General features: G+C 47.8%; 1 long non-coding RNA gene across 1 annotated transcript in view; it reads right to left on the reverse strand.

The window, feature by feature from the left end:
- Window positions 1-3,066: 3,066 nt before the first annotated feature.
- The window catches only part of LOC110341067, a 31,652-nt gene continuing 12,153 nt past the window's right edge, over window positions 3,067-22,565 (reverse strand). The window contains exons 2-3 of the long non-coding RNA XR_002382960.2: window positions 9,822-9,982; window positions 3,067-3,135 (exon numbers count right to left, since the gene is read on the reverse strand). This is a non-coding gene — a long non-coding RNA (uncharacterized LOC110341067). The remainder of the gene's footprint in view (window positions 3,136-9,821; window positions 9,983-22,565) is intronic.

Below are 22,565 nucleotides of genomic sequence, written 5' to 3' on the forward strand. Positions count from 1 at the left end.
TTTATCATGTCTGCCCCAATTCCAGCTTGGCTAGCCTTGGCATCCCTTAGCAAACCCCACTGCAAGTGATGTCTATTAAAGCAGAGAGCGGAGTGTGCCTGCCATCCTTCGGCAGCTTCTCCTCTTGAACCTGAGCAAACCAGGAGCCAAGGTGTCTTTGGCAGCACCAGGCCTACGACAGGGGACAGAGGTGGTAAGTCACAGATGGTGGGACACCTGGCCATGCCCCCCCGCTTCCGTGCTCTGGCTGTGTTGCCAGAACATTCTTTTTTATGCTTTTGCTTCCATAGAATGAAGTGGAGCATGGGCAGGCACAGTGCAGCCCTAGCTTTTGCGCATTTATAAAACGCCTATTTATGAAAAGTCATTCAGTGCAGGATTATAATGGGGCTGACAGGCTCAGGTAGAACCCATTAGGCTCCCAGCTCTGCTTCACTGTATCTGCAAGCATTCTGCAGATTTCTCTTTAACCAAGAAACAGAACTTGGAGAGTCCCTGTCTAGTCTCCAAGCCTCTGGCTGTTTTTCTGTGGGCAGCTCGTGTGAGCAGTAAGAACACAAGGCCTGCAAAGTGCTTCCCACTGGGCTTAGCCAGGACCAAAGTGTGAGGGTGACTCCTGTCAACCTGATGGACTTTGGAGTCAATGAAGAGACACACTGTGGGGACACCAGACCTTGAGCAGAAACCCACTTCCCCTTCGGCCTGGGAGCAGGCATCTATGTAATGTTTACTGAAAACAATTCAGTGCTTTAAAGCTTGATAGGGCTCAGATAAGGGCTGGCTCACTGAAATACCATGCCTTCCACACCTCCTATGGCTAGATGCCTCTTCCTGCCCCCTGTGGTGTCTCCCCGATTCTGGGGCCGGAGATTAAACCACCAGCCAGGAGGGTGAGAAGTGGAAAGAATGGTATGTAAATGGATGGCAAAAGTCCTTAAAAAGGGAAGCCCTTTTTCTTGGAGAGACTTCTCCTGAGATTTCGCCTGAGAGCTCTCCTAAGCGGACTGGGGTCTCCTCCTAAGCTGACTTGGGAAATATAAAGTTTTCTTAAAGCAACCGACCGGTCTCTGTGTCATCTATCCCGACCACCTCGCTACATTCTCGGATGCAGGCCGCACAGCAGGTGTGACAACACACCTCTGGGTAGATTTGTGAGAACATTCCCTGGAAGGATTAACCGAGTGGGTGAAGGCCCAGAGTGGGCGGCGATGTCCAGCAGTAGCCCAGATGTAAAGAGGGCCAAGGAAAAAGTGGCTGCTTTTGTGTGCCAGCCTTCACTCCTAGCTGGTGAGTGCATTTTCTACTCCTCCCTCCTCCCCTCCCTTCTCCTTTTCAACTATTGTTGCTGCTGCTATTGCCTCTGCCTCTCTGCCTCTCCCTGACACAGGAACCTAGCTTCTTGAGCTTTTCAATGTGGCTCTCCAGGAATCCCCTAGATTGGGACTACCAAGGCACCCAGCCTTGCGGACTGAGCAGTTGGCTCCCAAGTTCTCTGCCTTTCTGGTGTGCAGTGGCTATTGTTAGACTGTGTGTAAGTCAGTCTGGTGGGTCCCTCTCTAACACATTCATTGTTTGGTTCTGTTCCTCTGGAGAACCCTGCCCAGCATAGTCAGGTGAGCTTGACAGCTTCTAGATCAGTGCTTCTCAATGTTCCTAATGTTGTGACCCTTTAATACAGTCCCTCACCGGGCAGTGGTAGCGCACGCCTTTAACCCCAGCACTCGGGAGGCAGAGGCAGGCGGATCTCTGTGAGTTCAAGGCCAGGCTGGACCGGCAGCCTCCAAAACAATACAGAGAAACCCTGTCTCGTAAACACCCCCCAAAAAAGAAAAAAAATACAGTCCCTCATGTTGTGCTGATCCCCCAACCACAAAATTATTTGTGTTGCTACTTCATAACTATAATTTTGCTACGGTTATGAATTTTGATGCAAATATCTGTGTTTTCTGATGGTCTTAGGTAACCCCTGTGAAAAGGTCATTAGAACCCCCAAAGAGGTCATGACCCATGGGTTGAGAACCACCGCTGTAGAACAAGACTTAGAAATGCATCCCTTAGCTGTACCTGTGTTCGTTGTTAATTTACAGTATTTATGGATAATTGCAGACATGGACAAAACAAGCAGGAAATGAGGCCTGCAGACCCCAAGGCTATGCCCCATTACAGCTGCTAACCTCCCTCACTCCAGATCTAGGTGTCCCTCAACTCTAACCCAGGGGACAAAGGGTCCATTCTTTCCACCTGTCCTGTCCACATGAGTGTCATCCTCACTCACACTTCCCCCAACTAGGAATGCTAGCTAGCAGCTCTTTCTGTGTCTGCTGCTGAGGTAGACCAGATGTCCTTCTGGCTCTCTGGGGGGCATCCAGGCTCTGCTTCTCAGAGGTGAGGGCCATGCCTTTCCCTGGGATCTCCCCAGGCTCCACCCAGTGCCCAGCCTTCAATGAGAGCTCACCCTTTCTACTTCCCAAGCCCCCTCCCAGTTCTGTATACCACCTTCATCTATTCAGAGGTGAAAGAACGTGGTATAGCAGAGCGTGCTGAGCTGGTATGGTCAAGAAGCAGAGAGTGGTGACAGAGAGAACCGAGCTAGGGCAAGAGACACTTTTGAAAGATGTGCTGTCCTCCATGACCTACTTCCTCCAACCAGGCCCCACCTTCTCCCTTTCCCCACCTTCCAATAATGCTGTCAAGTCACAAACCCACCTACAGAGGAGTCTATTGATGAGATCTGGCCTCAGGCAGACACCTTCTTATAGACCCTCATCTGCAGCCAACCATATGAGTCCAGGTGAAAGATTTCTTACTTAAACCTTGACAGATGTCATGTGCTTGTTGCTTGTCTGCTTGAGCACCAAAGGAATGGGGATCATCAGTTTTTAAAATATATACTTATTATTTTTATGCATGTATGTGTGTCTGTGTGGATATGTGCATGTGTGAGCTCATTGTCCACAGAGCCAGAAGAGAGCATTGTATCGCCTGAAGCTGGAGTTACAGGTGATTGTGAGCTGTCCGAAGTGGGTTCTGGGAATAAAGCTCCCATTCTCTGGAAGAGCAGCAAGAGCTCTTACCTGCTGGGGTCATCTCCACAGCTGTAAGGGACTCTTTTGGTCTCTGCTCCATCTCTGTCACCTGAAAGGGCCACAGGGTACATAGTAGGTTTTCAGCAAATATGTATAGAATGAATAAGGTCCTCTGAGTCACATGGTTCTGTGTAATAACTTGGATTCTGACAGGCAGTCATCAATAACATTGTATGAATACACACAGGGCAGGGGGATGGGAGAGGAAGAGATAGAGAGGTATGGGGGGAGGCTCACACAGTCATCTAGTTAATTGCATCTGGTGATGAACCAGGAGCAGGCTCAGGACTTCCATCCATGGCCTAATCAAAGCTTGCCTTCCTTAACCCCATTGCCCATCCCTCAGGATGATCCCCACCCAGAACCAGATTCCCACAGGCTGATGCACAGGGAATGAAACTTGTAACAGAGGCTTCATTTCAAAGCCACCACCCAGATCTTTGCTGGATGCTGCAGATATTTCCTTTTTCTGGGCTATTTCTATTCTCACCTTTTCTTTCATCAGTTCATGTTTTGAGTAGTAATGTGGCCAAGAATTTATAAAAAGAAACTGGGCAGAGAGCAAAGTCCTACAGGTGAGTTGTCTGAATCTCAGGCAGAGTTGCCTTGCTTGTCTTTGAGATTGGCTCTCCTGCTCTTAGTGCCCTGTGAACAGCCTTGGGCCAGGCTACCTGAGAGTAAGCAACTCACAGCCTGCTGTCCCTTTGTCCCAACTAATGGGAAGGTTCCCAGACTCGTTTGCCACAAGGCCCACACCAGCTGGCCACAGGCAAGGTTGGGAGCTTGGCTGAGTTCAGTGGGCCCTGTCCCAAACCACTAGCCTTTCCAAGCTAACCCCAAATATGAGACAAAAATGACTGGAGAGGAAGTCAATAGACGTGGAGGTTGACTATGTAGTTGAGGACGACCTTGAACTTCCCATTCTCCTGCCTCCACCTCCCAAATTCTGGGGTTACAGGCATGATGCACACCATTGCAGCGAGACCCTCCACCAGTTGAGTTGCTCTCCTGCCCCATCCACTCTTTTTTTTTTTTTGGTTTTTCGAGACAAGGTTTCTTTATATTGTTTTGGAAGCTGTCCTAGAACTCACTCCGTAGACTAGGCTGGCCTCGAACTCACAGAGATCCTCTTGCCTCTGCCTCCCTAGTGCTGGGATTAAAGGCATGCGCCACCAATGTCCGGCCTCCCATCCACTCTTTTAAGCCAGTAAAAGATTGAAGGGAAGTCAAGAAGTCTAACCGTACACCCTAGAGCACTCTGGAGGCAGTTCCTCTCCAGAAGCTGATGCAGGGCACCTTCTCTATTCAGGTAGGACTGAGCTGTGTTCTGGTATTTATAGAGTTACTGCATGCTCACAGTGTCGGGGCATCCAGTCTGTCTAGGCTGACAAACAGCTGTGTGGCTCCATGCAGCACTGCACTGCTGCCACCCCCAGGGATCTTGTCTGGGAGAAGAATTGCTGGACCCCGAGCTTCTCCCCTGGACAGCCTGTGATAACATCAAGCAAAACTTTGCCAATTGTGAGCTGAATACATCAGTATCACAAGACTGGCCTCATTTTCATGTCTCTGAGCATCTTTGAGATGCCTGTTGACCCATTTGTTCCCTTCTGGGTGAATTCATATCCTTTGGCTCTTTCCCCATCTGGTTATCTTTTCTTATTGACGAGGTCTGTTGTATGGCTTCTCAGCACCACAGGAAAGACCTCTCTGATCATGGGACGGCTGCATGCTGGAGGCTCTCATGATTAGATCACAGGCTGGCTCAGTGCCAGGCTCCACACATCTGAACCCATGTGGGGCTTTGATTGGCAGCTTCACTTTCTCTACCAAGAGATGGATCCAATACACATGCTCAGGTAGAAAGGTACTAAATCTTGCTGTCATTTGAAACTTAAGTGTCACCCAAAGACGCAGCTTGGCACCACTGCAGGATGGAGGAGGCTTAAAGAGGAAGGTTCTAGTTGGAGATTGCTAGATGGTTGGGATGTGGAGGGACCGTGGGACCCCAAGCCCATCATCTTCTTTTGTTTCCTCCTCACTTTGCTTCACCACACACACACACTGTGACAGGTCATCTCAGACCCCAAAGTCCCCGAGCCATCTGACCATGGCCTGGGCCCCCAAAGTTGAACCAGCACAAACCTGCTCTCTTCATAAGTCAATCACCTCAGGACTGTGTTACAGTGATGGTGAGCTGACGGTGCTCTCTACATGGGCACACCTGTAAATGGGCCCTGACTTGGGGAGGCATCAGGGCTACTGAAGCACACATCTGTTCTAAGAGTGGGGAGACTGGGCATGACACCCTCAAAAACACCAGCATGGGGCTCCACACTGGTCCTCACATTGGGAAGGGATGATCTGGAGAGGGTGAGAGGCTGCACAGCTTCTGGAGGCCTGATCTGGGGCGCGAGCTCCGAGCTCTGGAGCAAGGAGGGTTTGGGAAAAGAGGACTCTGGTCCAGCCTGCACTTCCCTCATCAGCCAAGCCAATAATCGATACAGACACATAATGAATTCTGGGCATCAATATTAATGTTGATATTTTACATTAATAAACCTACCCATCATCTACCCCTCATACACACACTCCCTGTTTCTGGTGGTCCCTGCTTGCTACAGATTAGTAATCAATTGAAAGTCTAATTTGGAGAGAAGCCAGTAGGCAAATTTTTCACTAGACAGCAGATAAGTAACTTTTCAAGATGGGATTGGTCACAACTAATCACCCAGGCCTCCATCTACATCTCTGGAGCATTAGACAGTCAAAGCCACAGACCTAGCCAAGGTCATAGACTTAAGTGGCACAACCATGTAACATTTGTCCAGGACATGGCAGGCTAAGGACACCCTTGCAGAAGACAGACCGGGATGGACAGATGTCTTGGGCAGACAGGAGGACACTGTTAGCATCTTCCTGGGACCTACTTGGCCAGTTTATGGTTTTGAGGATAAATGCAAAGGAACTTTGATACGCAGGACACTGGTGTCTTATACACTGTCACAGGACAAAGTCTGTGGAGAAGGTAGACAGAACATTATTGGCCAAGGACTCAACCTGATAGCCCAGCCTTGGCTGGCATGGAAACTGCATGGTCCTCTCACAGCCACTCAGAGCCCTGGGGGAAAGTGTCCTTGAGATATGCACCCTGCAAGTGTGGGATAGAGGTAGACTGTGGCTTATTTTTCTCATTTATCCAAGAAGCTATTTTTGCTCATTAAAACCTAGTTACTTGCTGTCTCTAGCCAGGATCCTGGAGTGCTCGCTTGGTTAATTTAAGCAAGCAGAGATTTGACGGAGTAATTTCATTGTCCTTGGGGATTGGCCGGCTGATGCCAAGCCTCACTCTTCCCGTTGGAATGGAGTTAATTTTCGCTGAAATTGCTTCTTAGCAGACAAACACATTCCCCATCATTGAAGGCTTATGTTTCTGCTGCTCTATTATTCCTTAATTTACACACCCAGGCAACACTGGATCCATACCCAAGACGGAAAAGACACCCCCCTCCCAGCACCACTGGGTGGGGACAGAAAAGGAACTCCAGGAATCTACTGTGCCCAAAGACCTAGGTAGAGATGGTGCCCCTAGTGCTAGATGGATTGTCTGAAAAATCTGCACAACCAACGCTTTCCCTGTGCCCAGCTGGAAGCAAATGCTGCAGAAGAAGAGAAGGGGAGAGGAAGGAGGGTAGAAGGAAGAAGGAAGCAGGGGAAAGGAAAAAGCAGAGGAGGAGGAAGCAGGGGTAGGGTCTGCTCCAAAGACTCAGTTATCTGGGGAGGAGAGGCTAAGGAAATGACCCAGGTTAGCATTAATTCATGCTTTGGTTCTAATCATGGCTTATGGTGAGACATGAAAGGTAGAAAGAACTTCCTGGAAAAGGAAGACAAAGGCAATGGTCTTTGGAAGGGACCTGCCACGTAGGACTTCTGAGTCCCCAGTGAATCAGCAGGAATGGGAAGGGTGAGATGGGCAGGCTGGTGGGCCCCAACAGTGAGGCACAGCATACTTCAGAGAAGTCGTCAGACAAGGAGCAGCAGCCAAGACTGGAGTCATCAAGACCAGGGCAATTAAACTAGTGTTGGGTCAGCACCATGGACAGCCCCAAGGGCCCTGGTGCGAGGGTGGTGGAAGACCAGGAAGGACGAATCCTAGGCTTTGAAACTGCCTTGGCTAGAAGTGGGGTGGGGTGTGGGAGGGGATGAGGGGGATTGGGAGCACAATGGTGGGGGGGGCACAGACCATGGAAGTCCAGAGTTGAAGACCAGAAAGGACCAAGCTCAGGCTTTGATGCTACCTCGGCTGGAAGCTATAACTGAAGCAAGATCTGCAGGCAGCAAATCTAGCTGCTAATAAAGAATCTTGGGGAAAAAAAAACTTTCATTGACAAAGATGCTTTGCAAAGACAGCAATAAGCTAGCCATTACATCCTGTTACGTGGATTAGGAGAACGCTGGAGAATATTTGCATACCAATTACCATAAAATTGAAGTTCAATCTATACTGATTTTGTGTCTTGCCTTCGGAAAGTTGAGTTTCTGTCTACATCTGCTTGCTAAGAAGATTCACTTTCCAGTAATACTGAAAATTTTGTTGTAATAGTTTCAAAGTGTCAGCCTGTACGATTGAGATTGAAATTGTTGATTAGGAGAAGATGAACTGCTACACCGTGTGTAGTCAGAACGTGATCCCTGCAAGGATGTTTGTTTACCTTGATGATAATTAACCCACGGTTTGCCTCAGGGATCCAGCTAGTTGCAGTCAGCTCAAGCTGTTCAAGACACTGATGCATTCTTTAATATTGGGGATGCAATAAGGTGCACACATCCATACAAAGTAGGAGCACACAACAACTGGCCTGAGCATGTAGTTCACTCCTGGAAGGGCAGGTGAAGCTGCAGTGATCAACCCTGTGCCCTGTGGAACACTAAATCTCCTCCATGAAGCTTTGAATTTCACACACTGGTGTGGGGTTGTCTCTTTGTGGCTGCTACCTGACATTCCAGTGTTTGCTTTACATCTTAGCTGGGTTTTCAGCAAGTTCTTAATGTGACACTTCTTAACCCTTTCATGTTGCTATAACAAAATACCTTAGGCAGGGTAATTTATGAACAGCAGACGTTCAGTTTCCTTGTTCTGGAGCCTGGGAACAGTGTGAGGAAGGAACCAGCAGGCAGGTATCTGGTGGGACCCGTTCCTCTTCCGCATATACTCTCTCTCTCTCTTTTTAAGGGTTTTATTTATTTATTATTTATTTATTTATTTATGTGTATGTGGGTGTGTCTGCATGTATGTCTGCACACCACATGCATGCAGTGATTGTAGAAGTCAGAAGAGGGCATTGAATCTCCTGGAGCCGGAGTTACAGTTGTGAGATAACATGTGGGTGCTGGGAACTGAACCTGGGTACCCTGGAAGATCAGCCAGTGAGTGCTCTTAACCACTGAGTCATCTCTCTAGCCCTATCTTGGGCCTCTTTTATAATGACACTCACAAGGCTCAGCCTTCACAACTTTGTCCCCTCTAGGTGCCTCTCTCCTCTCACCACCGTGCAGAGGATGAAGTTTTAGCACATACAATTTGGAGGGACCCAAGCACTCATGTGCCTGGTTAACAGCATAAGGACTAGTCAAGTTTGTGAGCCTTTGTGGTGCCCAGCACAAAACAAGACTAGTTGTTAACAGATGGGTGAATGAAAAATTATCATTTGTGTCTTAATATCCCAGGAGAACAAAGTTCCTGAAGCTCAGAAGCTGCAGCATTAGCAGGGAGGCCAAGGGAGATGACCTGGAGGCTGAGGCGACTCCCTGGCTCACAGCTGGACGATGGGATTAGCCAGGGGGTCTGTGACACACAGCCTTAAACGGAACAAAGGACACAGTGTGGAAACAGCAGGGAAGGTGCCCAGTGAGGCCCCAGGGGCTCCTTCACTGCACAGGACAGGCCCAGCCAAGGCCAGATCACTCAGCCCTCTGCCAATGCATCTGCACTGTCCTCGAAGCCCTGTGGATATTCCAGGCTGGGCCACCTGCTCTCCTCCCTGCCTTCTTTGTAACTCAGCTTCTCTTTTGCGAGAGAGTCCCAAGCCTTGCTGAGGCAGCCTGGCCACCAGAGCACTTCCTTTCTCTTCCTTTACCATCCTTTGATGGTTTGGTTTTGTTTCCAGTTGATACTATTTTCTGATAACACAACCGTAAGCTGTACATCACTTAATGATGGCGCTCTGTTCTGAGAAGTGCCTCCGTGCATGATCCTGCTATTGTGTTCACGCCACAGTGTGGATTTATGCAAACTAGAATGGCTACAGCATCACCTGGAGATGGACTCTTGTGTCCGCTGCAGTTCCTGTAGTTTTGTCTGAGATGCTGTTAGCAGTGCTGGCTGTGGTTAGGGAAGAGAAGAAGAGGTGGACAGGGAGGGCAGGAGAAAAAGGGGAAGTGAAAGGAGAGGGAGGGAAAGAGAAAGGGAAACCAGAAAAGGAGGGGAAGAAGAAATAAGGGGAGGAAAAGATCAAGGAAAGCAAAGTGGGAAGAAAAGAAAGAGGAAGGAAGGAAGGAAGGAAGGGGGAGGGGATGAGGAAGGAAGGGAGGAAATGAATAAGGAAGGAGTGCACAGAGCCTGTACAGAGCCAGTGGGGTTTTCCTGCGAGTGGTACGATTTCTTGTCATAGCAGGTGACAATGCACTGTGGGGCCCAAAGGTCAATCTCATTCCACACACACCCTTGGGACTCACCTGGTCTGGGGCAGAGTCTCCTGAAATTCCCTGTGCTGGGCTGCACTGCAGGGCGGTTGGGTCCAGGCCTTCCACGTTTTATGCTTCCCAGATGACTCCAAGGTATGGCAGCATCTGGGGACCACGCTGCTGAGTACTCCCATCAGGAGCAGACTGTGGTCCTAGTGAGGGACAGCATCTGCTCAGAGCTATTAAAATGCAGATTCCCCACACCCCCAACTTGCTGACTCCAAGGCTGTCTCCAGGTATTTTAAAGGCGCGTTAACTCCGGAGGAGTTTATATGGGAAGCAATAAAAGTGGTAACAGCCATTTATGCAGCTCTTAAGCTCACTCCATATTGATGGGTATGAGGGACAGTAATTGGTTTTTGATAGGCATAGGGTCCTCTGGAGACTGCAGTGCCTTAGGTTGGGGGTGGTGGAGATAGGCCAGCCCAAAACACATGGAACATTCTAGAAACCAGAAAATAACCACTATCCCAGGCAAGTAATGCCTTACCTGCTCCTTGCTCCCCCTGTGTGTGTTGGATGAGACTGCGGGGGGGGGGGGGAGTAGAAGGAGTTTATATCAGGGGATGTCCTTGGGGAGCAGGTCTTGGGTCAGGGACAGAGACCAGGTTCTGCTTGATTGCTTCATGGGAGAGGACATTCTGAGCTTTAAGCTGATACAGTGTGTGTGTGTGGCTCCAAGTGGCTTGGGGCCTTGAACCGTCACCAGTTCAAGTGTAGTCAACATCACTGCTGCGACCAGCCAGACCAGAGAGATTAAGGTCCTGCTAGGAGCAGAGAGAGGAAGGACACTGACTTTGCGGTCACCTGCCCATGTGGCTGGTGGCCAGTGCGATACCAGCAGGCCAAGCAGAGTGAGGGAGCTCCAGGGCGTGGCCTCTTGGGTGAGGCTGAAGGGTTCCGGGTGAGGTGGAGAGTCTGGTAGGAGAAACTCCAGTGGCTGTAGCCCTGGGGACCCTGCAAGGCTTCAGCATCACACAAGGCTCCCTCTGCTGGACAGCCTGGGGCTGACAGCAGGGTGTGTCTGTGCCCATCCCACCTGCAGGGCGGTGGTAGAGAAGGGCATCATCAAAGACTCCATGATGGTCTATGTGACACTCGAGAGACATGCGAGGGTGGATGGTAGGTGTGCTCTGTTTTCTGGACTGCTCTCACCATGGTGGTGGCAGGGATGACGGAACCCCTTGGCCTTCCCTCCCTGCTTGTCTCTCTGCCTGTTTTTCTGCAACTCAGTTCCGTGTCAGTGGTATCAGAGATCCGTTTGTGACACTGGGAAGGTCGATTTCTGAACCCTTAATTCTTCTCATTGTTCTGCTCAGTTGTTCTAGATCTGCCATGCTGTCCTCCCTTTTCCTCCCCTTCCTCTGTGGTGGTCATCCTCCTCACCTGTGCACTCGGAAGCTGTCTGTGCCACTTGAAACAGACACTGACAATTCAGGGAGAACTGGCATATTCAAGTCTCAAAACTACCTATTTTGAAAAATGGGCCTTCCTCTGTCTGGTGTCATCTTGTTTTCCTCTTGGATTACTTCTGAGTGAGAAAGAAAAGCCCTGGGCCAAAGGAATATAAACCCTCAAGGTTTTTTAAAACCGTAACAATCTCGAGGCTGCAGAGACTGCTCAGCAGTAGAGAGCACTGGCTGCTTTTGCAGAAGACCTGGGTTCAGTTCCCAGCACCCACACTCATGATGGCTCACAACCACGTGTGACTCCAGTTTCAGGGGCTCTGATGCCCTCTTCTGGCCTTTGTGGCATTGAACTCATGTGGTACACAGACATAATACCTGCTGGCAAACACCAATTCACACGCATACAAAGAGATGACTCTAAAATAAAGGCAATAGGAGGCTGAGTCTTTCTTCACTTGGTAAGGGACAAGCATGTATACCTGAGCTTGAATCCCCAACACCCACGTAAAATCCAGGAACACTGAGCCTGTAATCTTGATGCTGGGGAGGTGGGAATCCTGGGTGCTTGCTGGCTAGCCAGTGTAGCCAAATGGCAAGCTCCAGGTTCTGTAAGAGACACTGTGGGCAACAGCATCCCTAGGCTGTGAAAGAATGATACCTGAGTATGAGGCCGAGAGTGAGTCAGGAAGCAGTGTTCCTCGAAGGCCTCCTACCCCAGCTCCTGCCCACCTTCCCTTCATGATGGGCTGTGACCTGTAATATGAAACTAACCATTTCCTCCCCATGCTGCTTTTGGTCATGGTGTGTGTCACAGCAACAGAAAGCAGACTGAGACATTATACTTTCCTTTTGTCCAGAGAAAGGCATAGCAAGAAGGCCCATTTAACTTCTATTGTTTATAATTTGGTCAGTGTGAGCAATTACAGCAATCTAGCCATTTGAGCATTTGGTTGGTATCTTTTACTTTATTTTATTGATGATAGGTTTTTGTTGTTGTTTCTTTTATTTCAACTGTGCTTGAGTATGGAACCCAGAGCCTTGACTATGCCACACAGGTGTCCTCCCATGGATCCACCACGCACCAGCCCGTCTTTCCTGTCCCTTCCATCCTCTGTCTCTACATTTATTACGTGCTTGTAGTAGACACTGTTTACTTGGATGGGATCTGGTTAGTTAAATATATCAGAATAATTATTCAGATTTCTGGCCAAGTGAAACAAAACAAAACAAAATTAAAAAGAAATTAACAGAAAACTGCCATTGTACAATTTCAAATAATGTGATTTTAGGAAGATTACACACCACACACACACACACACACACACACACACACTATGAATGAAGAGGAGACAGAGCCTAGAGAAGCACAGATTCGCAACAGAACCATCTGTCTGCAAACGGTTTAATAATAAGGGCATTTAAAGAGGCTCGTTTAGCTATAAATACCTGGGGGCCCCGGGCAAAGCTTTTCTTTTGGTGCCTTTTGCTCAAGTGAGTGACATTGTTCCCTTTGTCCTCTCCACCCTCCACCCAGAGCTGGCCACTTACACACTGCCCTGCATCTGACAGCTCATTACTATGTTTGTTTTGTTTAATGCTGGGGGGTGGTATGCAGTACGCCATGGCATGTTACATAGTGGGATCTGGGATACAAACTCGGATGCTCAAGCATGCTCTGCTGCCCTCTGAGATATCTGACTGTCCTGATTCTGGCAGTTTGGTCAGAAAGGCTCTTACAAAAAACAGCACACTGCGTCTCCTGACCGCTACCTCGTTTCAAAGTTTCCTGGTCTTTCTAAAGGATACTGAGAGGGGTCTCTCCCTCCCAGGATTCACCTGTTTTGTCTAGTCTCTCCAGTGGTCACCATGGCATATTCCTGTTTGCATTTGTATTTCTTGCTTGGCCTCTGTCTCCCCCAAATCCAATGTGAGACCTTGAGTTCCCTGAAAACAGGGTTCTTCTGGTTCTGTTCACAGGGGTAACCCCAATGCCTAGATCACACATGGTGAGGAGAACTCAAAATGATAAATGAATGAGCTGCTTGGGAGGAGAAGCCCAGTTGTGGTATAATGAAGAACACACCTGGTCTTTCTCTCTGGTTTCTGGCTTCAAAAACCCTGGGAATTTCTTGAGTGACAGAAGTGTTTGTTAAGTTAATTGGGTGCCTCCTGGTGACAGCCTCTTGGCTTCAGGGTAGCAGCCATCCTTAGAGAGCCCAGCACAGTTAGTGGGTGGAATCCTGAGCTATCTAACCTCTGGGAAGCGAGTCCAGTCCTGTGGCCAAAGATTGGAGACATCACAGAAACTTGGGTGCTGAGATGTCTCGGGACTTTCTGCTTGGCAGGTGTGATGGTTTATATTCTTGTCCGCCTGACAGGGTCTAGACTCACCTAAGAGACAGGCCTCTGGGCATGTCTGTGTGAAGTGTTCAGTTTGGGTTGAAGTGGGAAGACAAATGGGACCCCATGATATGCAGTCCCACCCTGAATAAAAAGGAGAAAGCTGGCTGAGCAACAACATTCCTCTCTCTCTGCTTCCTGACTGCGGACACACTGTGACCAACTGCCTCCCACCCCTCCCACCCCTCCCATCACACTTCCCTGCAGTGATGGACCACACCCTCAAGCTGTGAGCCAAAATGAACCCTGCATATCTTAAATGGATATTGTCACATATTATATCTGAGCACTGAAAGAAGTGACTAATGTAACAGATGGTGTGCCGGATTCTATGAGGCCGTTTTCCACCCACCCCCTCACCCCCCACCCCCCACCTCCACCCCTGTGTCTCTCCATTCACCCGGCCCTGACCTGTGGCCACTGTAGTAAGATACTAGTGGGAAGATCAGCTCCGGTGTCATAGTTTTTGTCAATTTGACACAAACCTAGACACACCTGGAAGCAGGGAACCTTCTTCCCTGCTTGAGGAATTACCGCCATCAGATTGGCTTAGAGGCAAAATCTGTGGGGGCATTGTCTTGATTAATGTGGGAGGACCCAGTCTACTGTGGGAAGTGCCCCTCACACCACAGGTGGTCCTAGGTTGTGTTAGAAAGCAGACTGAGCAAGTTCCTCCATGGCCTCTGCTTCAGTTCTTAGCTATAGGTTCCTGCCTTGAGTTCCTGCCTTGGTTTTCTTTGATGATAAACTGTAGTGAACCTAAGCTGAAATAAACCCTTTCCTCCCCAAGTTCCTTTGGGTCCGTGTTTTTTATCACAGCATGGGCATTTGAATGAGAATGGCCCCATAGGCTCAGTATTTGGATGCTTGATCCACAGTGGACAGAACTATTTGGAAAGGATTAGGAGGTGTGTTCTTGTCCCAGGAGGATTGTCACTTGGGGTGGGCTTTGAGGTTTCAAAAGCCCGATCCATTTTCCATTGTTTCCTTCTGGATCAGATGGGATTTCAGCTACTTCTCCAATGCCAATTCTGCCTGCTTGCTGCCATACTCCCTGCTGAAACTCCCTGATGATCATGGACTCACCCTCTGAAACTAAGAAAGTCCCAAATTAAATACTTTCTTCTATAAGTTTCTTTGGTTATAGTGTCTCTTGACAGCAGTAGGAAAGTAAGACACACAGTGACAGAGAATCAAACTAGAACCAGGGCCTCGGTGATATTCTAGCAAAGATAGGCCCTGAGGGAATGTGGGAGACTCTGAGATTATAGCTTACTGGTCAGAACCAGTTCTGAGAGCCAGCAGCCAGGATATGAGGCGTGTGCAGCCTTAAGGAGGCTTGAACCCTAACCTGTGTAGCCTGACACCCAGACAGCAGCAGGCAGTGTTAGAACTCTGTTGCAGAGCATGGAAGAAGTTATTCAAAGGGGAAATGATGTGATTTTAAAAAAACATGGCCATAGATCAATGTGAGAGGCAAGAAACAGACAGAAGAGATTTCACAGAGCTAAGATCTTGAAACCCCAGACACTGTGACACAGAGAAATTTTAGTGTCATTTCCTGGCATACTAAAACCCAGGAATGTTTGTCTGTATGCTAATTGGCTACTTCCTATATAGCCTTAAGTTAAGATGGGACTGGTCCTCAGGGGGCCATCCATGTTTCAGAAGGTGGAGTCTTCAGTCCCCCAGCGCTGACTGCTGCTCTCATTGCTCTGTAGATTTCACCTGCCCTCCAAAGGCCCCAGTGGGCTGTGTGAGGTGATGGTGGAATCCTGGAGAGGTGGGGCCTAGTGGGAAGTCTTCATGTCACCAGGAGTCCTGTACTCAAGAGGGATTGTGGGAGGCAGGTCCCTCCCTCTTCCTCTCTTGCTTCGCATCCCAGCTGTGAGGTGGTGAAGCGAGCAGCTCTGCTGTCCACGTGTTCCACGGTGTTGTGCTATCTCACCACAGGCCTAAAGCTATGAGTGGAACTGATCACAGATGGAGACCTCCAAGACTGTGAGCCAGAATTAAAATTGCTCCTTGTAAACTGCTTATCTCTAGGATGTATTTGTTACATAGTAACAGCAGCTAACACATGTGCCAAGAGATAGACTACATCAGCTCTATTGGGGCAGAAGCTCTTGTGCTTTCCCTCTCCTGCCGCTGTGATAAAATACCCCACAAAAGCAACTTGAAGGAAAAAAGTATCTATTCACCTTTTGTTTCCTAGCCACAGCCCATCCCTACAGAGAAGTCAAGGCAGGAACTTGAAGTGTCTAGTCACATTCACAGTTGAGAGCAGATAGAAACAATGCATGCATACTTACCACTGGTTTACTTTATCCACTCCTATACAGTCTAGGATGCCCTGTCTAGGGAATGGTGTTGCCCACAGTGGGCGGATCTTTCCGCCTCAAGACAGTCCCCACAGACACGCCCACCCACCATCCTGATCCAGGCAATCCTTCCCTGAGACTCCCCAGGTGAGTCTAGACTGTGTCAAGTGAAAACTGATCACCTGAGTCTCTACACCTGGTTGTTCATTTGCATTATTCAGAAAGTACTTTGAAACAGCAAAATGACCTTGAGTTTTGAGTGTTCTCAAATGACCTCACCCTGGGAGGGAGCGTGGTGTGAATCCTGGTGTACAACAGCTCAGTTAGAAGCCTGGTCATAGTCTGAGTTGTGGCAGGGCAGGCCTCTGCAATGGAGAGGGGATGCTACTTGGGACAAAGGTCTCAAACCTGCAATGTTGGACACGATCACCATGCTGGCGGCATGAGACTTGCTCTGCACTGTAGATGCCAGGCAAATGCCTGCTGGAGACCAGCTTGTCTGGGGGAAGCCACACACATGTACGGCCAGATGCAAGAGCGGAAGGAGTGTTGAGTGAGAATACAGTAGTAGAGCACAGTTGGTGTCTTTCTTCAGGGCTAAGGAGTCAGCGCAATGAAAGAGGAGGTGCCTGTTAGCGGTATAGACGATGAAGACATGGGGGAATAGCTGCTATGGTCCTGAGATGGGGAGGGGACTGAGTGTATGGAGGACGAACACATGTAATAAAACATATGTTCCACTCTGTGGAAGGGTTTGAAGTGTTGAAAAGCTGGACAATTTCATACAAAATACAAATGATCAACATGAATGAAGAAAAGGCTAGAAGGTGGGTCAGACCATGAGCTGTGAAAGAATTCCATACATTTCAAAAGCTAAAATGACCTGTGACAGCTCTGAAGGTTTAGCTGGTAGGATCCCTAACTCATAATTCTGAGGCACTATGTCTATGAACCCCTTGCTGGAGTCCAGGAGGGTTTGGATTCGTTGTCTGTTGTTGGCTAGACTATCATTTTCTTTCTGGCCCAGGCAGAGTTGTTCAGTTGCCTTATAAACCAGTTTCTTCCCAAAGGTGTGTGAACACACGAGAATGCAAAGGCTGAACCAAGCTGGTGGGACCTCATGAACTCTAGAGGGACAACTGTGGTGCCTCCATGGGACCAAACTAGGCCCTCCACAAGTGGGAGACAGCTGTGGAGCTTGGTCTATCTGAGGGGCCCCTGCGGCAGGACCAGGATCTATCCCTGGTGCATGAGCTAGCTTGTGGAAGCCCATTCCCTGTGGTGGGAGGCCATGCTCAACCTTAATGCAGGGGGAGGGGCTTGGTCCTGTCTCAATGGGCCAGGCTTTGTTGACTGCACGTGGGAGCCCTTACCCTTTGGGAGGAGTGGATGGGGGATGGGTTGGGGTGAGGTAAGTGGGGGTGGGAGGAGAGGTGGGAGGGAGAAATGTGGTTGGAATGTAAAATGAAATTGAAAAGAAATAAAAATTTTAAAAAAGAGAGAGCAAAGAAAAGACAAAGGGGCAGCGCCAGGAAGCAGCCTGCCTGAGAGAACTCATGGCCTGAGTCTCTGGTGAGGAGAGTGTGCTGTGGAGGGGAGGTCTCAATTCTGCCATGGAAACAGAACATGGGAGTTCATGAAAGCTCTTTAAAAAGACAAACAAACAAAGGTATACTGAGCTGCACCCTGGAGGAAGTCACTTGCTTGGAAGACAAACGTTTTACATCCAGTAAGTAAAAGGACTGGTCTAGAATGAAAAAGAAAGCCTGATTATTTTTACAGATGAGGTGGGGGATGGGATGAGAAAGAGTAAAGGTTGATGCCTTCAGTCTAAGAGGGTCTGAAGTCTTCCTCCCGGAGGTGGGGAGCCGGTCAGCAGTGGCTTTGTTATCGGAGTCGCCCATGTGCCCTGAGCTCCTGAGCTGGGGCTCGCACAGCGGATTTCGTGGCTTTAAACCTCTGCTCTCTGGCTGTTATCTCATTTTGCTTGCATTTCCTTTTGATAAATAGCAAAGTTGTGGGAGATTTTGTTTATTGATATCCCAACTAAGGTTAAAAGCAATATTTTGATTAGATGCTAACTCATTTCATCCCTTAAGAGGAGACACGAGGGAGGAAGATGCCATTCTCCCAGCCCCCACACCACCCTGTGCCAGAGGGTGTGGAACTTTGGCCTCTATGTGTTCGTGATTTTAGAAACAGCCTCGGGTGTCTCTCATACTCAGGGACAGGTCATGAGCTCAGATCTTCGGGAATCCCATCTTCTAGGAGTAGGCTGGGATTACTTGGTGTCAGCTTAGCATCAGACAGACCTGACAGGGAGACCACCCCAGGGTCACAGGGACAAAGCCCTCCAGCAGCCAGGGTCAGCTTAGCTTCTCCGTACAGGGTGACGTCATCCTCCTCCTAGTATTGCCTGTGTGAATTCTGCTGGACCACTCTGAGACATTGGGTCTTCTTTGGCACTCAGGTGGTCAACATTACACCTGAGAGGGAAGGAGGCTCATTCTTGGCCCAGCCCATTGTCTGCCCTCTTCTGTTTGTTGCCTGAAAGCTGGAGTCCTCATCACTGTTCTGAGGTCTTGGGATGTGGTAGGGAAGCAGGCAGCCACACTGTCACAGGAGTATCACTGCAGCCCTGGGGTCCCCACCTCCTGGCTTGGACTGGGTAAGAAGAAAGTCACTTTGGCATCCCCAGGCCTCTGTCTGGGTTCTGTGTGTCACTATTCCCAGGGAAATGAGAACAAACATCTATCCCAGATGGGGAACCAGCGACAGAACAAAGTCCCACCAGCAGTATTCACATGAGCTAACACAATGGAGGAGTGGGTGGTGTTGGGAGCTCACATTTCACTTAACAATATTTGCGAACATATTTCCATATAAGCTTCTACATCTTAATTGCCAGTACCTAATCGAGTAATTAATTTAATTCCCTATGAGAAACTGGGTATTTGGAAGGATTCTTTTTTATCCAGCCTACAAAAGCAACCTCAAGTCAGCAGCCATCATGTTAAAAATCCAACAGAATGAAGAATAAAATGTAATCTTGGTTTCCATAATTTTCATTTAACATTTTCCAACCACTTCAGTTACATATGCACCAGTGATAAGAGGTATAATTCTTGTAAGTGAAGATACAAAATCATAATTATTATAAATGATATGTTTATATGTCTATATTTCCCAAGAGTATTGAAGAAAAATAACTGGAATTAATTAAGAGGCTTCAATCTGAGAGAGTTTTCCTCAAGTACCTGGCTTTCCTATGCAATACCAGCATCCCCTACCATCCAAAAAAATCTCATTTGCACAGGGACAGGAAATATTAAATCCTCAGAAAGTGCTTTCACAGAAAATTGTGAACAATGTTGTAAGGAAATGTACTATGTATTTTGCTGGAGAAGATAAATGGAGGACTTTAATTCTGGATATATTAAAAGAGGTATTGTGACAGCTAAGCATGGGAAAAGATCTCAACAGCATTTGTCATTGGGGAACACACACTGAAACAGTGTAATTCACAGGGGGTTAGAATGGCTACAATCCAGAACAGTGGCAGGCACAGGGAGGAGGTGGGGTGAAAGGAATGGGCCTTAGCAGCTGGGGGACCCAAAGTGGTGTGGGCATTCTGAAGTCAGTTTGGCCACTTCTGACAAGGTTAAGTATGTTGTCACTATAAAGTCTGCAGCCTGTACTCCTAGGGATTTGCCCAAATTTCCCGAAGGCTTATGCACACAAAAACTTGCTCAAAGATGTTCATAGTGGCTTTATTCTTAATTAGCAAATCTAAGAAGCATCTGAGAGACCTTCAATAAATGAAATGAAGAGGTGAGAGATATTATTATTAATTATTACTATTATCATTAATGTGCACAAGAGAGAGAGGGAGGGAGGGAGGGGGCAGAGAGAAGGGGAGGGAGAGGGGGCAGAGACAGAGAAGGAGAGGAAAGCAGAGAGATGAGGAGGGAGAGAGACAGGGAGAGAGAGAGAGACAGAGAGGGAGAGGGAGGGAGAATTCTACTGCACAAAGTCTGCATGGAGGCCAAAAGAGGGCATCAGATGCCTCTGGAGCTGGACTTCCAGCTGGTTGTGAGCTGTATGATGTAGGTGCTGGAACTGAATTTGGGTTCTCTGAAAGATCAAGTGCTCCCAACTACTGAGCATCCGTCCAGCCCCCATCACCCCTTCCTTGTCTTGGTTTGGTTTCCTGTTGCTGTGATAAAACACTGACCAAAATCAATTTGGGGAGGATAGGGTTTATCTGGCTTTACAGTCTATCTTTGAGGGTCCAGCTCCAACAGGGGTAGAGGCAGGAACCATGAAGGGAGCTGCTTACTGACTTGCTGCCAACGGCTTGCTCAACCTGTTTCTTTATAAAGCCCAGGGGCTCCTTCCTAGGAACAGCACTGCCCACAGTGGGTTGGGCCTTCCCACGTCAATCATGCATCAAGAAAATACCCGGCTGCAGTAACCCCAGGACAGCTTAATGGAGGCAATGCCTCATTTGAGGTTCCTTCTCCCCAAGTGACTCTAGCTTGTGCCAAGTTGACAAAACCTAACCAGCTTATCCCAACTGTGAAATATTATTAAAAGCGAAAAGAAATTAACTATCAAGCTATGAAAAGACATCAAGAGCTAGATGTCACAGCCTTGGGAAGGTGGCGAGTTTAGGGCCAGTCTGGAGTACAAAAATAAATAAACAGCTGCAACCACCGCATAACTCACTAACAACATGAAAATTAACCTTAAAATATTTATTTATTTTTATTTTATGTGTAGAAGGAGACTTTCTCCATTTTCTCGGTCCCACTGGACTGGTTTTCCTCTGCCCACCGGGTCCCATGGCCGCTTAAGAAATAACCATTCAGAGACTTAATGTATATTTTTAATTGTGGCCATTGGCTTAGGCTCCTTATTGGCTAGTTCTCTCTTAATTGCTAACCCATTTTTATTAACCTATGTATCTCTATATGGCCTTCACTTACCAATGATGCCAGGGGACCCTGCCTTCCTGGCGGCTACAATGGCAACTGTCCTTTTTCTTCCTTTCCATGTCTCTTTGTTTGGAATTCCCACCTAGCTAAATTCTGCCTGTCCACTGGCAAAAACAGCTTTCTTCATCAGTATGAGAAACATATATCCTCAGCATACAGAAGGACATCCTCCGTCATTCATGTACACGGGTGTTTTGCCTGCAAGTATGTCTATGTGTCATGTGCATTTAGTGCCTGTGGAGGTCATGAGAGGGTTTGGATCCTCTTGACTGGAGTTGCTGGTTGTAAGCCACTGTGCGGGTGCTGGGAATCAAACCCAGATCCTCTGGAAAAGCATTCAGTGTTCTTAACCACTGAGCTATCTCTCTAGTCCCTCAAAATTCACCTTTAATGTTGAAAAGAGTATATATTCCAGGTGATCCCACCCATTTGAGAAGCATGTAGAGGGATGAATATAGAAGTTACTTAGGCAGTGACAGTATTCTACCTGAAACATCTATGGTGGACACTACAGAACATACAATATCAAGATAATATCAGTGTAAACCACAAGCTTTCATTAGCTCTAATGCGTGCAGCTTCATTCACTCATTGCAGCAAACAGTGCTACATGGTGTCGCTAATAGGAGTCGTAAGGGTGGGGCTTCAGTGAAAATGCTATATGCTCTGTTCACTTTTTCTGTACACTTAAAACTAATGATACACACAAAAACTTGCATAAAAAGTAAAATCCATTAGTTAAGAGTGGGGAAAAACCATATCAAGGCACAAAATGCTACAGATAAATTTTAATTGTTAGGCAAAAGAGCCAGACAAGAAAAAGCTACACACGATCTCAGTCCAATTATACAACATTCTAAAAAGGCAAAACCATAGAGATGTTTGAAAATCAAGCCTCAGGGGCAGGTTGAACAGATGAAGCGTGGCACTGTGGTGGAGCTGTCTTGTGTGTTTCTGTAGGGAACACGTGACACTCACACTTGTGCAAACCCATGCAGCTTTACAGCAGCAGGAGGGAACGTTAACATATTCAAACTAAAAATCATTCAGGAAGTAGAAGGATTCCAATGTGGAAGGCAAAAAGGGACCAAGCAGTCCAACTGTGTTTCACAGGTGTGAGCAACTCCACGGCAGGACAGGAGAGATGCTCAGCCTTTCAGACATGGTGGAAAACAAAAACAAAAACAAAAAAACAACCTAAGCCCAATGGGATGTTCTGGAAGCACTGAGCTCTGAGTGAAAGGTCACCTATACAGCATGTGCCCTTGAGACTCAACAATCATGTGTATGTGCATGAAATGGGCATGCCAAAGAGCCAGGTTTCTCATCATGGAAGCAGGCCATGGACCAAGGCTGGAGTCATCAGTGTGGGCTCATGTGTAGCTTCAAAAGCATAGATGGTCATGTAAAGAAGTTATATATATGGATGTAACAAATGGATAGACTGGTTGGATGGATGGGTTGATGAATGGATAAAGTAGAGAGATACAGATATAAAAGAAAATAGATATATAATAGATTGATAAAGATGATAGAGAAATAATGATTGATTGACAGATAATAGAAGAACTGATTGAGTAGAATGCATAGATCAATAAGTGGGCAGAT

Source organism: Mesocricetus auratus, unplaced genomic scaffold (genome assembly GCF_017639785.1).
Source record: "Mesocricetus auratus isolate SY011 unplaced genomic scaffold, BCM_Maur_2.0 Super-Scaffold_100676, whole genome shotgun sequence".
Classification (NCBI taxonomy): domain Eukaryota; kingdom Metazoa; phylum Chordata; class Mammalia; order Rodentia; family Cricetidae; genus Mesocricetus; species Mesocricetus auratus.